General features: G+C 36.5%; 1 non-coding gene across 1 annotated transcript; it reads left to right on the forward strand.

Moving 5' to 3' along the window:
• Positions 1-621: 621 nt before the first annotated feature.
• On the forward strand, positions 622-693 carry TRNAA-AGC. The gene has a single exon. It is a non-coding gene; the product is annotated as a tRNA-Ala (tRNA).
• Positions 694-14408: the final 13715 nt, after the last annotated feature.

A 14408-nucleotide genomic window follows, 5' to 3' on the forward strand; every position in this document is an offset into this window, starting at 1 on the left:
CTGGCTCTTTGTTCCATTAGAGCAGGATCTGAGGATTCGTATTCTTTGATTTTGATTTGTATCCTCTAAATAAATGTGCATCAAAAGGCCAAGGGATGCAATCCGACATCTTTACCCTTTAACCCACCCGGTTGCTAAAAAAGTGGAACGAGTTTGTTTTTGTAATAGAAATCTCTCCACTGGCTCCTTGTTTTCTAAGAAAAGGTGCACGGTGGTTTTCTGTAGTCAGGGAATAGGATGCAGAGATGGGGACAAGAATTGGGAGCAATTCAGTAGTTTCTATAATTAGTCCCTGGCAAAGCATTTTCTATCTTTCGTAGAAGTAACCTTCCTTTGTCCCGAGTATCTTTTTTAAAAAAATGAAAAACACTCAGAAAGGGAGAGCCTGGAAGAATGTGTCTTCCTGCGATTTCTTACTTTAGTCTTTTCTTATTAGTTACCGAATGTCTGCAAGATGCAGGTTAATAAAAATTCCTTGGTGGATAGAGTCCTATGAAAAGGGAAGGTGAAAATTCTAACGTTTGTTTACAAAAGAGCAAATATATTAATAAATCTTAAAAGCTAAAACGGAGTCAATTTCTATTTTATGAAGACAGTTTAGAAACACAGGCCAAGCGTGGTGGGGATGTAGCTCAGTGGTAGAGCGCATGCTTAGCATGCATGAGGTCCCGGGTTCGATCCCCAGCATCTCCATTCTTCTTTTGTATGTCCCTCTGGAAATGTCTTTCTTTCACGTTACGGTCACTAGCCTTTCTGTGGAATCCGAAAGTTAACCATCTTGCCCCCCGGTACTTCTATCTTGCTCCGGTTGTATTAATACTTGTAGCTCTTTTGCTTTTAAAATTTTACTCTTCTCAGGCCGGGCGCGGTGGCTCACGCCTGTTATCCTAGCACTCTGGGAGGCCGAGGTGGGAGGATTGTTTGAGCTCAGGAGTTCCAGACCAGCCTGAGCAAGAATGAGACCCCTTCTTTACTAAAAATAGAAAGAAATTATCTGGACAACTAAAAATATATACATAAAAATTAGCCGGGCATGGTGGCGCGTGCCTGTAGTCCCAGCTACCGGGAGGCTGAGGCAGAAGGATGGCTCGAGCCCGGGAGTTGGAGGTTGCTGTAAGCTAGGCTGACGCCACGGCACTCTGGCCAGGGCAAGAGTGAGACTCTGTCTCCATAAAAAAAAAAAAACTTTTACTCTTCTCTGTCCTCAGCAGGGTTTACATATCGTTATCCACAAAAAGGAAAAACAAGGGTGACTTTGGACCCTGTTGCATAAAATAATGATTGACATTTATCCATATAAACCCTAATTAGATTTGTGAACTAATTAATCTTTTCACTTAGTTTTGGTGCTGGAGTTTGGTGTGGAGGATGAGGCGGTAGGCTGAGCTCCTGTCCCAGGTTTCACATTTGGATGCTCAAGGAGAGAAAGCTGGATTTCTCCAGAAGCTCTCTGGAAGGGAAGTGCACTCTTCCCAGGCCTGAGGCTCTGAAAGTATCCGGTAAATTTAGCTTCCCCAAATGAGGCAGTTCTCTCAGAAATCATACACAAAGGAGTGAAATGTAAGCATTTCGACACAGACGTGGTTTTCCTTCAGTGATTGCATTTTGCCTGTGGAGTTCATAGCGTTTGTACTGTTGTGTGGACTTGATCTCTTCTACACTCACCTCTCTTGAAATCTCTAAATTTGCCTCACTGATTCTAAAACTACTCACTTCAACTCTCCCTTCTCTTTCTAAAGCTGACGCTATTTTACCATTCACGTGGGTAGGGACTTTCTTCGGCTAGCTCTTTGGTGCATTTTTCGGAAGGTCTAGCTCCCTTTTGGAATGCAGCATTTATTGTGTCTCCATGCTTTAGTTCAACTTTCAATTTGTGACACCCTGTCATATTAGCAAATAAAGAAAGTTCAGAAAACAGTTTTCCTATGATTTTGTTTTTTTTCTCAGCCAGTCCCCCAGCAACGCCACTCATAGCCCCTTCCTGGCTGTGTTTAAATCAAGAGCTCACAGATATGACCAAGGAGAATGTACCAAATTCTTTTAAAATGGTAGTGGCTACCGTCCTTTATGTCAGACTCTAATGTTTTGATCTGTCAGCTGAAGGTGGCTCCCCAGTGCTTGTGCCACCTGAATGAGAAAAAACACAAAATTAATGTATTGGTCTTAGAATGGGTCTGTGGGGTGCCCCGAAGCTTATATTCTATTAGCTTTCATTAGCTTCAGGTTAAATCATCCTGTGCTGTCAATTATTGAGCAATTGGTCTTGCTAATATTTATTACAGGCATACCATAGTGTAACTTTGATGTAGCTTTAATGATAATAGAACACTTGAACTAAATAAAAAATAGTGGTCACAGCATCTACCACCTGAGTGGTCAATGAAGAAATAGTTCCTAGACCTTTTCCTCATTTGTTCATCATATTTTCAATGTGTTTTATTACCCACGGCCAAGGCTAGCACTTGTGAGATACCAGGAGTTCTACCTAGCAACCAGTTTTGAATTGTAATTATTCCTTACTTCCTTTTCATTCTCTGCCTTACCTTCTTTTTTGGTCACTTCAAGACCATCAGGAGATTACGATCAACTTGATCAAGGATTGTTTTTTTGAGATTTCTCTAGTCCACAACGTATGAAAAAGCTCTCCTTGAAATTTAATCACAATTCAAGAACAGTGTCCTAGCTAATTTATTTCATCTAGCAGATGAAGCGTGCACTGGGTGATGGGAGGGATGAGGAAAGAGATATTAATATAATTTCCTGAGCTCCCAGATTTCTTTACAGCTAAAGCATTGGAATCACCTGGAAAGCTCTAAAATTTTCTGATGCCTGGATCTCACTCTGAGAGATTCTAGTTTAATTTCTCTAGAATGTAGTCTGGGCATTGACATTTTTAAGAGCTCCCCAGGTGATTTGAATATGTAGTTATGGTTGAGAACCACTGGCCTAGAAAGTCTCTGTTTAAATTATCTCCAAATATGCACAAAGGAGAGATAAGGCATTCAGGAGGTACATCTGCAGGTTTATTTCTTTCTCAGTCAGGCTGAGCTTGTCTAGAGACATGGCTGGTAGTGTAGAGACACAGTCAGTCATAGACACATGGTCGGTCCCCAGACTTTTTGAAAGTCAAGGGCAGATGGAGGTGATCAATGGGATGTAACTTAACTTCTCCACAAACAGTTCTGTCAAGTAGAGAGAAGCTTCTATTTTGTTTTTTGTCCTATCACAATTGTCCCAAGACTATGTAATCAGAGTTGTCACTCCCTGAGATCCCTAATTTGCAAAGCTAATTTCTGGGAAGAAAGTGGATTATTTAATAATTCAGGGTCTTGTAGGAGAGAAGAGATATACTCTAACCTCTGCTCCTCCAAATTTGAATTTGGGGCTATCTGTCAGTAGTCTGAGATAGTTCTGACCTACTCTTAAAGCAAGGAAAGACAGTAAGTTTCCTGAAATAAATTTACCTCATGGAAAAGGGGAGTTGGCATTGATAACTTGGGGCTAAGTTTTCATAAGGGAGGGCTTGTTTTAATTTATTATATGACTCTGAGTTCCTAATAGGAAAGTAAGAATGTTTTTAACAATATTTTAAGAGATGGCTATTTTAATTAGGTAATACCAGAGCTCATTTTCTGTAGTTTTTCCGCCCAAAGAATACTAAGAGGAGCAAAAGGTGGAAATAAAAGGAGCTATTTTCTAAGAGCCTAGAAAAGAGCAGAGAGCTGAAACCTGGGGAAAATTCTTCTATTTGCTGATCCTTATTCCTTAGCATTGAAGAGAAAGGCTAAGACTCTTTTTATTTACCGGCAATGAAGCTCCTCTGAGCCTACTCGAGTTGGACTCCATTTAGTAGTTTCTGCAAAGTCTTGTGGCTAGAAAAAATTAAATGTGAATCAAGATCACTTAGTGAAGATTATAGTTTATTCTTTTCATTTGAAGGAAAAGTGAGATACAGCAGACCTACACTGTAGAACAGGAAATCCTTAGGTTGTGACCAATGACCTCTCAGTAATTTGAAATAAAATATGTCCTGGTATGCAGATGGGAAAAAAAGCAAATTATCTTTTATTTCTTGTATATATTGGGCCTTCAAGTACAAAGAGAGGACAAACTAGATCAGGGGAAAGAAATTGACTGGTACGCTTCTCACGAAGACACTTATAACCAGAGCACATTACAGAAAACAGGACCTCAGGAAAATATGGCAAATCTGTGAGAATGTAAACATTTAAGAAAGGAAATCAGACAGTGCTTGGCAAGAATCTCTAAAACATGAAATAAGTTATCACCTGTGGTCACCTGGAATGAAAGGCCCACTCAAAGGCAAACTTCGGGGACTGAGTTGCCCTAGCTTGAAATAATATGAAGGTCCTAAGAGAGAAATGGTGGGTGGGAAGGGGAAGACAGTTACATTAATATATTATCCACTGAAAATGTTAAAGAAAAAAGACTGTAAATATCTCGATTATTTGTTCAAGGTATAAATGAAAGCCTCAGACTCTCTGTGATCACAATAAAATAATACTTTTTTCTTGAGGGGCATATAAAACATGTATAGATTTAATTGGTGGGTAGCTGAATTTTAAATCAGTGAAATTTCCAACTTCTCCAGGTCTCTTATGTGACATTTAGGCAACTAATCAGGAAAGAATGGCACTGAGAATTGGATCAGATTTAGGGGTCTAGGTGTTCTCTTGATCCCTCAGCTCTTGCTGATCTTCTCTTGAAAGCTGTAGCAGATACTTCTCTCTTATAAAATGAGCGCTTTCTTAATTTGTGTATTAGTCAGTGCTCTCCAGAAAAACAGAACCAATAGAATGTGTGTGTGTGTGTGTGTGTGTGTGTGTGTGTGTGTGTATTAGAGAGAGAGAAAGTCAGAAAGAGAAAAAGACAGAGAGAAATTTTAAGAAATTGTGGTGGATGGCAAGTCTGAAATCCAAAGAGCAGGCTGGAAATTTCAGCAAGAGATGGTATTGCAGCCTACAGTCCAAAGGCAATCTGGAGGCAGAATTTCTTTCTTGTGGGGGAACTGACTTTTTTCTTAAGGTTTTCAATTAATAGCATAAGGCCCACCTGCATTATGAAGCATAATCTGCTTTACTCAAAGCTTACTGATTTAAATGTTAATCACATCTAAAAAATACCTTCATAGCAACATCTAGACTGATGTTTGACAAGACAACTGGGCACCATACCCTAGTTGAGTTGATACATAAAACTAAGCATCACACTTTGTCTTTAGATACTACAATCCTCTTATGTAAAATTTTATCCTTCAAAAGATTGCCAGTTCTTTAAGGGAAGCAATGATTCCTACATTTATGAAGAAAGAAGAATCACTTTAAGAAGGAATAGAACACTTTCAAAATATATTTCTGGTTCTCTGAGCATAAAATCATTCCTTAAGTAAAAACATACTTGAGGTAAAAGCTAAAAACATATAGAAGGTGAAAAAATACTGTATCGTATTTTATGATTTGATAATTCAAAAGAAGTATAACTAACTCAAGATACAATAGAATTCTAATTTATGGTTAAAAAATTACATCTGAAGTTTTCTTTCAAATACTCCAGGAAAACAAGTGTAAAGACAAATGAAAAAAGAATGACAAATCTTGGTAACTGTTGAAGATGATAATGGGCAAATATAGTTCATTATATAACTTCTTTTTTTTGAAAATTGTTGTAATATACCGTTTAATAAGAAACAATGGAGAAGCAATGAACTACTATTACAAATGACAAAAGAATTCAGAATAGTGGATGAGTAATTAATATTCAGAAATCTATTATCTTTATGTTTTAAAAATATTAGAATATATATTTTAAGGAAAGAACCCTGTTTCAGTAGGGAAAGCAATCAGCTAAAGATAATAGAAAACCAAACTAACAGTGGTTTATTTTCATGCATGGAACAAAGTCTAGAAATAGGTGGGCTGCAGATAAATGTGACAATATAAAAAAATTCAGAATGTCAAAAAGAACATTAGAAGTCAGGATACAAATGTAAACTGGAAAAATATTTATTAGTAATGTTGTTTCAGGTGCTTAATGCCATCAGATGCCATCAGTGCATCTCTTGAAAATTCTTAGCCTTTTCATCATAATCACAAGATGGGTGGTGAACCTCTAGGAATCATTTCTGCATTCAAGCTAGGAAAGAATAGGAGAGGAATTAACACTAGTCATATATGTACATACACTAGTATATGTATGCATACATACACACATATATAATCTTTACCAGGAAAGAAAAAGCTCATGCCCAAATCCCCCAGTAGATTTCAATTTGTATCTTATGGGTCAGAACTAGGGCACATGACCACCTCTTGATCTAAGGGAGGCTAAAGAAATAGATGACTCACTTTTCGAGTTCACATAGTGTGAAGTGGTCAAAGGAGAAGAGAGGTGGATGTGGAGGTTGGAATAGCAGCTATACAGTGTCTACTCATTTAAAATAGCAACAAAAAGATTAACTTTCTAGTAATGAGCAAAGTAACAAATGCTCTAGATATACTCTTACATTTGTGGTCAATTGATTTCAACAAGGGTGCTAAAGCAATTAAATGGGTGAAAGAATAGTTTTTTTGTTTTTTTTTTAAAAAGGTGTCTAAACACTGAATATCTGTATGCAAAAGAATGAATCTGGACTCTCTACCTCATATCATATACAAAGACTAACTAAAAGTGGACATATATGCAAGAATTAAAACTATAAAAATCTTAGGAGAAAACACAGGGGTAAATTGTTGTGACTTTGAATTAGGCAATGGTTTTTTAGATATGACATCAAAAGCACAAGCAACAAAACAAAAAAATAAATTGGATTTCCTCAAACTTAAAAACTTTTGTGCTTCAAAGGACCTCATCAAGAAAGTGAAAAGACAACCCACAAAATGGGAAATGGAAGAAAATATTTCCAAATCATCTATCTGATAAGAAACTTGTATCCAGAATATATAAAGAACTCTTATAATCCAACAATAAAAAGGCAAATGACTCAATTTAAAAATGGGCAAAAAACTTGAATACGCGTTTCTCCAAAGAATATTAAAAAAACGAATATCAATTTATTTGAAATATTTCACTTTCTGCTTTCTTCATTTTTTTGATATTTCCAATAAGTTATTCACCAATAAAAATTAAATGTTAAAATAAACTAAGTAGATGGAAACTGTTATGCTGAAGAGAGCTAATTTGCTCAGAGAGAACTTCCTTTGCTTAAACCTTAAATCGTCCTATTTTTCCCCTCAAAGTTTTCTTTTAGGGTAAATTCTAACTTATTTGCAATGGTTGTCTTGAAAAACAAGGAAAATTTAGATCACTGTGGCAAAGTTACTGTCTTTATTTTTTCCGCTTTTACTTTTATTATCTCTCTGGCATTTTTGACGTGAAGTGCTGGACAATTTGCCTTTACCTGTGTCACTGTGTTGTAGGGAAAGCCCATTTCTATGCATGCTCTAGGTAAAGCTACAGTGTCATTACTCATAGATACATTTTGTTTTTGCCAACTAGCATTTAGCTACTTAATGGCAAGGGCTATTTTTCTGCCTTTTATAATTTCCTCCAGGTATTAATTCACAGCTTTGGAAGTATAGAAATTCTGGCAATATTTGGCTAAGAGGCTCTACTACATATAAAGCAAGTAGACTAATTAATACCTGGCATTTGCAAGTATGCTGGCCTCCAGTTTTACTTCTCTATTGTTCTTCTAATTGTGGAATCTTATGCAAATATATTTTATTTTATTTAAATCAAGTTAATTATGAAATATTCTCACCATAAATACAGAGAATATTTTAATAGACATCGTGTACCCATTATCCAAATCATTCTTTTTCTAAGGACATAATTTAGAGGCGTGGTTGCAGTATCACCCCTAACCTTCCATTCCTTTCCTTTCTCCATAAAAGTAACAGCTATCCCAAAGTCCATGTGTATCCTTCCAGTCTGTATTTTAATCTTTTACTGCATATGTGTGTTGCCTATAAAAATTTTGCAGTATTTACCCGTCACATTGTAATACTTATCACAATGTTCCTTTTTGTATTGTATTGTAACAAAACTTATTACAATGTTCTTTTTATTCAGTATTATGTGTTTAGCAAATTCCTTATGATAGAAAAAGGTATGTCTCATATATTTTAACTGTTGTACACTTAATCTATTGGAGAACATATAATTTTATTTCCAATATTTGCTTTATAAGCAATACTGCAAAAAAATCATTGTATATGTCTCTTTGGACAAATTTGCAAGAAGTTGCTAAGTCATACATCAAGAAGTGAAATTGCCAAATTATAAAGTAAGGACATCTTCTGCTTTTCTAGATATTGCCAAATTGCTCTCCATACTGCTTGTACCAGTTTATATTCTTATCAACAATCCATGATAATTTCCATCTCCCACCGTTAATTTACCTACCCTTGGCATTATTGCACTTTTAAAATTTTGCCAATATGATGAAGATAAAAGTATTCTTCACATTTGCATTCCTCTAATTACTAGTGAGATTTACCATATTTCATGGTTTTTTGGGGGAGGGGCCTTTTTTGCTTCCTCACTGGAAATTGAGTCTTTATATGCTTTGTCCAATTTTACATTGATTGTCAAATTCTGTATTTACGTTATACTTCATCAGTTTACTAAGTGATAAATGCCTCTTAGTTTTAAATTGCACAACAGTTTCATCCTGCCCTACCAACTAAATATTAATATGAACATTGAGTTATTCCCTGGACTCTTCATTAGCCACACTGAATGCTGGAGTCTTCCCAGTTCTGATTCAGAACAGAAGTATCAAATCTACTGAACACAACCAATATTTTGATTCTCTTTTTAAACAATACAAGGATTTTATAAATGTATCATTACAAATATTGTCTACAAATTCCATGATATTGTTGCTAACATTTTAGTTCCACCTTGTTTTTTGTCATGCAAATATATATTACTTTTATAATTAAAATAAATTTTTTTCTAAAGATTTAACTACAAATTTCCTATTATTTCATGTTTATGTAAACAAGGATCTTAGTTATTGGCAAATTTTTAAAGGTCTTTTTGTAATCCCTATTGTTTGGTTAAATATAGAATTTTAACCTCAAAACTATCTTTTCTCAGCACTGTAATCATGTTCTTTCATTATTTGTTTGTTATTGTTTTTAGTTTCTAGTGCCACCGATGATAAACTCACTATAAATCTAATTGTTATTTCTCTTACTATAAAGAAACCCACTTTAAATCAAGGAAAAATAAAATCAGAATTATGAGATTCTCCCACAAAGTATAATGAGAAACTATAAGCAAGCTAGTGTTTACTGGCAAGAACAAACAAAAATAATCAAGGCAAATATATCTTCACAGATAACTCATACAAGAAGCCATTTTTCACTGAGCCATTAACTTTGAAATAATATATGTTGTTTATTTTCCAATGTTTAAAGATGCAATTATTCTTTCCTTTCATGGATATTAATTATTTTTGCTTTTAATTGTTACAAATCCTCTGAAACATTATTCAATTTCAAAACTTAAAAATTAATGGTTAAAGTAAAAATAATACAGTTTAAAGGTTATATCTGCCAAGTAAAATATTTGAAATAAGGTGTGTTTAAAACATGTAACAACTTGATTTATCTAGATAATATTAAGATAATTCATTTCAGACACATTTTCCTAGTAGAATTTAAAAATGATTATAATTGTTCTACTGGATCTTAAACATAATGCAAAAGCATGGTTGCTTTAATAATATTTTTGTCAGGATGTAATTTTTCAGTGACAAATCTAAAACCTCAGTGGCTTAAAACAACAAAATTGTTTTTTGGTTTTTGTTTTGTTTTTGAGACAGAGTCTCCCTCTTTTGTCCAGGCTAGAGTTCCATGGTGTCAGCCTAGCTCACAGCAACCTCAAATTCCTGAGCTCAAGCGATCCTCCTGCCTCAGCCTCCTGAATAGCTGGGACTATAGGCCCATGCCACCACGTGGGCTAATTTTTTCTATTTTTGATAGAGACAGGGTCTCGCTCTTGCTCAGGCTGGTCTCGAAAACTCCTGAGCTCATCCCACCTCGGCCTCCCAGAGTACTAGGATTATAGGCATGAACCACCATGCCCAGCCTATATTTTATCTATTTTTGTTATTGTTATTGTTCAAGTAGGTGAATTTTCCTCAGAGATATCTTCAATAATAGATTTTCAAAAGATGAAAATCCTTATACAGGCATGCATTGCATAACAATGAGGATACGTTTTGAAAAATGCATTCTTAGGCAATTTTGTCATTGTGCAAACAGCTTGAGTGTACTTACACAAACCTAGATGGTACAGCCTACTATACACCTAGGCTAGATGGTGGCCTGTTGCTCCTAGGCTACAAAGGGGTATAGCATGTTACTGTACTGAATATTGTAGGAAATTGCAACACAATAGTAGGTATTTGTGTTTCTAAACATAGTACAGTAAGAATACAGTATAAAAGATAAAAAATGGAACATCTGTATAGGGCAACTACCATTAATGGAGCTTGCAGGACTGGAAGTTGCTCGGGTGAGTCAGTGAGTGGTAAGTGCAAGTGAAGGCCTAGGGCATTGCTGTACATTACACTTTATAAACACTGCACACTTAGGCTACACTAACTTCATAAAAAATTTTTTTCCTTCTTTAATAATAAGTTAACCTTAGCTTAGTGTAACTTTTTTACTTTATAAACTTATTAATTTTTTTTTGCTCCTTGACTTTTTTATAGTAACGCTTACCTTATAACACATTGTACAGCCATTCAAAAATATTTTCTTTCTTTATATTCTTATTCTATAAGCTTTATTCTATTTAAAATTATTTTTTCCTGAAGTTTTTTTTTTTTTTTTTTGCTGTTCTGAAAATCAAAGGTACAGGCATACACATTTGCCTAGGCCTACACAGGATCAGATCCTTAATATCACTGTCTTCCACCTCCACATCTTGTCCCACTTGAAGGTCTTCTGTGGTAATAACACACATGGAGCCGTTCTCTCCTATCATAACACTGCCTTCTTCTGGAATACATCTGCCTGAGGCTGTTTTACAGTTAACTTTTTAAATACAATTAGAAGAAATACACGCTAAAATATGATAAAAGTATAGAATAAAAAGTACATAACCCAGTAGCATTTATTATCATTATCAGTATTGTGTGCTGTACATAATTGTATAGGCTATACTTTCATACAACTGGCAGCACAGTAGGTTTGTTTACACCAACATCACCACAAACATGGGAGTAATGCATTGAGCTGTTACCACAGCTGTGCCATCACTAGGTGATAGGAATTTTTCAGCTCCATTATAATCAATCTTATGGGACAACTGTCATATACATAGTCCTTTGTTGACCAAAACATCCTTATGTAGCATATGACTGTATTTCTACCTGAAAAGTCAGGGTACTTCATCAGCTTTCCTTCATTTAAATATGGTTGCTTATCTTATCAAGATTTTTAATATATGGTTTATGGTTCAAATAACTATTTCACTTGGGTAATATGCTAAAGTGTGATGGTCTAATATTCATATTCCTAGACTACCAGAAAATATGCAATCTCTTCTCTAAAGCCAATCCATTTGACATATGACCAGCAATTCCTGTGTGCTTAACAATTGGTACTTTTACTTTCTCTTGCCTCATTATGGTGAAATCAGAACTTAAACACGTACCTTTTCAGAATGAAAAAGGATTAAACCAGGGTTCTGTGCTAAGTTGCTGGTGTCAAAGCTGCCATGAGAGAAGTCTGAAAGGACTTTCTGCTAACTCAATGTCACAAATGTTGTATTAAAACCACTGGTGAATGTAGGTGGTACATGAATGGTATACCAACTTTCTTTGCTAAACACTGAATGGCACTTCAATATCATGGCAAAGTTCTATTAGGCCAAAATGTTTAACAATTTAGCTTAGATACCTGCCAATTGTCTGTTTCTGGCTGACCAACTGTTTTATTCTTCTAGCTCATTTGGTGTTTCCAGTTTGCATTTCTGTGGCTTCTGCTTAAGTCCCACCGATTCTGAAGGGTCCCCTCTGCAGCCACCACCTGTACCTCTCATCTCTTTGTCCTCCCTCAAAATACCTTCTCTTTCGTACCCACTCTATCCCTTATTCCTAAATTACCTTCCCACTTGAATCTCGGATCTCATTCACCTACATTCTCTGTTGTCCTGATTCTCTCATCTCCCACCACTACCACTCACTCACTCCACTCACCACAACTCACTGCACTGAGGCTCCAGATGGCTTCATGCTCTTAGCTCACAATCTTGGCTTTTCCAATGCCCTATGATGGCCCCTCACTCTACCATCCCTATTTGATTTTTCTGTCCTCCAATCTCCACCCTAACTCCTATTCTTAACTTTTTCTTTCCAGGCTCAAGCTCTCTTCTTCCCAAACATCTGTCAGATATTCCAGTTCTCAGTGGTCCTTATTTATTTCCACTATCTCCCTATTTCTGCTTGTTCTGAGAAAGTTTGGACTTGGATCACTAATCTGACACATATCTTTCCTTGTACTTTTCCTTCTATTCTATCTTTGAACTCAAATTTTTGTTCAGCTTTTTAATTAGGGATATGAACCTCTCACACTTACCTCCCTTCTCCCTTATTCCTTTTAATTTTTTTTTTTTTTTTTTTTTTGAGACAGTCTCACTGTGTTGCCCGGGCTAGAGTGCCGTGGTGTCATCCTAGCTCACAGCAACCTCAAACTCCTGGGCTCAAGCGATCCTCCTGCCTCAGCCTCCCGAGTAGCTGGGACTACAGGCATGTGCCACCATGCCCTGCTAATTTTTTCTATATATTTTTAGTTGTCCAGTTAATTTCTTTCTAATTTTAGTAGAGACAGGGTCTCGCTCTTGCTCAGGCTGGTTTCAAACTCCTGAGCTCAAACAATCCGCCCGCCTCGGCCTCCCAGAGTGCTAGGATTACAGGCATGAGCCACCGCGCCCGGCCTCCCTTATTCCTTTTAAAATAAGTTCATTTTGGTTAAGTTTGGGGAAAAACTTAGAAGACAACTTAATTGTATTTGAGGGACTCAAATTTATGCAATCCTGATCATAAACAATTCAGCTATTTAGAATTCAGAAACGCCACGATTCCTGGTCTGTTATGATTTAGGGGAGCTGCTTTCCAAACGCAGTAAAAATACAGTAACTGTAATGGAGTAATAGTATAGTTCTAATCATAGCAGTTTGTTAATATAGATTAAATTAAAAAGTGACTATCCTGATTAACAAGAAAATAAGGTTATATTCACTACGAAAACATTCCAAGTGGGATAGAAAATGGCAATGCCCAACATTTGACTCGAGAGAGGAATTAAGAAAGACTTTGGAATTCAAGGGCGTTACCAGGCCCAGAATCCCCAGCCATTGGTTTAGTAATGAATTCTGGAGTCCTCCCCAGTGCCTTTTTACAAGGCAGTGGAAGCGGGGTAGATGTGCAGCGGCACTTGCTTATTTCCTTGCTGTATGCACCAGCCTTAGTTCTAAATTAAAGGCAGAAAACTAGGATACGATCGTTGACAGTTTAAGAATGAATATTAATTAGGGGATTTTTCAATCAGTTCATATTTGTTTAGCTTCTACAAGGTGAGGATCCATGAGGAAGACATTAGAGAACATCTCTTGAAGAACCAAAATGAGGAAGGCAGGATAGAGAAGGAGGAATTTCCCTGTCTGGTGACGCCTCCCCAGCGCCTACAAGTTTTGGTTTCCACGTGTTCATCTTCCTACGAGGCGCAGGAACAGAGGCCATTCCCTCAGGGAGGGAAAGGCTCTTTGGATTTGAGTCATAACACCCTTAAGTGTGCTCTGACCAAGCCGCCTTCTTGCTGTGGTCTACTTTCTCAACAGGAGTAAGATCTGACAGGTGTTCGGAGAATTTGAACGTGTTAGAGGTTTTGATTGTTTTTCGGAGTACAAGTGTGTTATCTTTTAATAGCCAGAGGTCATTAATTTGATGAAAGTTCTAACTAATGTATTTCCTAGAAAAGCCTTTCACTCCACTTTTAGAATATTCAATCACTCGACGATTCTAAATTACCACAATGCAATGGAATGTAAAAACTGTTCTCGCTACACCTAGAGATAGATGCCTCTTCCTCTGCAGTGAACACTCGGCTCGTCTCCCCTCCTTCCCATTCCGTGGCTTTATCTGCTCTCTGGACATGCTGGCGTTGTTCTAGTACATTTTCTGATTGTGTTGAGTGTGGGTATGTTTTGTTGGGCTTGAAGGAAATCTGATTTCCAGCAGTCCCTTTCGCAGTCTGCCTTTGCGATGAAGTAGATCTACTTAAAAGAAAAAAAAAGGGTACACAATAACAACTTTTTACCTAATCGAGTACCATTTTGGTTAAAAAAGAAGCCAGAGTAATTATGCAGCC

This window comes from Propithecus coquereli, unplaced genomic scaffold (assembly GCF_000956105.1).
Source record: "Propithecus coquereli isolate 6110/MARCELLA unplaced genomic scaffold, Pcoq_1.0 Scaffold240, whole genome shotgun sequence".
NCBI classification, from domain to species: domain Eukaryota; kingdom Metazoa; phylum Chordata; class Mammalia; order Primates; family Indriidae; genus Propithecus; species Propithecus coquereli.